Genomic DNA, 1,981 nt, shown 5'->3' with positions numbered 1-1,981 from the left:
CCACTAGAGTATGACTAACATACTAAATAGTCTTTTACTTTCCTTCATGGTTTTGTTCTAATAATGCTCCCCAAGAAAATTTAGTCATTGATATGTATAAAAAAAGTGGTTGGTCATGAATAGGTGACATCAAAGTTGGTGGATTTTTCAAGTATAATTTGATTTGGTCAAATGCTTCTTCAAAAGCGACATCCCAGTGAAAAGGTACACTCTTATGTAGCAAATGCATGAAAGAATGACTTCTATCGGCCAATTGTGAGATGAATCTCCTGTTGGATTGCAATCTTCCTTCAATGAACTCAACTTGTAATCACCCAAAAATGGTCTAGTAAATTATAAGACCCCTTTTTCTCTTTTAAAATTATTCTAATGCTAGACCATAAATCATTTATCTTGATCAAATATTTTTATTCGATTATAACCTATGGTTTGACCATTTTATCCTAAGTCTCTTATTTAATTAAAAGAGTTTTCTCCCTTTTAATTAAATAAAAATTCTGACTCCCACTTGTTTAGGAGAATTACTAGCACAAAGTGATGAATATGGAAAGGAACATGCTATATACTACATTAGTCACACCTTGGTGGCTTATGAAGTAAACTACAATAACATTGAAAAGGCTTGTCTTGTAGTGGTATTTGCATCTCAAAAACTTAGACACTACATGCTTGCTCACACAATATATCTTATTGTAAAAATTGACCCTCTCAAATATCTACTAAGTAAAGCTACACTTATTGGGTGACTTGCTAAATGGATGAGGATTCTTTCAGAATTTGATATTTAGTATGTCAAATGTAAAGCCATTAAAGGATAATTCATAGCTGATCAACTTGCTAAGTTTCCATTACAAGACAATGCTCATATGTAGATTGTGTTCCCTGATGTATCTGTTATGCATATTGACACTAAAACATGGAAGATGTATTTTGATGGATCTCACACACTTACTGGTACTAGTGCTGGTGCTTTATTTGTTACTCCTCATGGTTATACCATACCTAAGTCATAAAAGTTGTTGTTTCCTTGTACAAAAAATATAGAAAAATATGAGACTTTGATAAATGGACTAAAATTGGCTATTGAATGGCATATCACTGAGTCAAAAATTTATGAAGATTCCCAACTTCTGATTAATCGGATAAATAATGACTATCAAACAAGAGATGAAAAATTGATTCCCTACAAGAAGTTAGTTGATGCATTAAGATAATATTTCATTATTGTGGCATTTGAACAAATTCCTAGATCAGAAAGCAAGGCTATAAATTCTATGACTACACTAGCATCTATACTACAGTTTGTAGAGCACAGATAAAGATTGAATTCTTGGTGGAAGAGCTACATTATCCTGCTTATGATTCCCTTGAAAACCAAATCATTTACACTATTGTGGGTCATGATTCTTCCCTCTATACCACCATTTATTCTTACTTGCACAATAACATTATCCCTGAAAACCTTTCTCATAATGAGAAATGTCAATTTCTTTGTAATGCATCTCGTTACACCCTTGTCTCTGATAATTAGAAAATAATGAGTCTGAGAGAGCATTATCTAAAGTTCATAATGGAATATGTGGTTCTCACTCTAATGGTTAGTCAATTGCTCAAAAAATACTTTGGATAGGTTATTATTAGCCTAATATGTAGATAGATATAATATGCTATGCTAGAGCTTGTAAGAAGTGTTAGCTACATGGGAATATGATTCATGCACCTAGCAAGGAGTTGATACCATCAATTACACTTTGGCCTTTTCAACAATGGGCTTTTGATTTGGTTGGTCTAATTCATCCCAATTCTTCTAGTGGACACAAGTTTATCATTGCTACTACTGAGCACTTCATTAAGTGGGTGGAGGGCATTCCCCTTTCTATTGCAACTAGGAAACAAGTCTCCTTGTTTATCTTGAACCATATCATATGTCATTATGGCATACCTTCTTTTATAGTTACTAATAATGGATGACAGTTCAAGA

This window comes from Cupressus sempervirens, chromosome 8, assembly GCF_028749045.1.
Source record: "Cupressus sempervirens isolate cs-2001-9-10 chromosome 8, ASM2874904v1, whole genome shotgun sequence".
Classification (NCBI taxonomy): domain Eukaryota; kingdom Viridiplantae; phylum Streptophyta; class Pinopsida; order Cupressales; family Cupressaceae; genus Cupressus; species Cupressus sempervirens.
Note: the sequence above shows the minus strand (reverse complement) of the source record.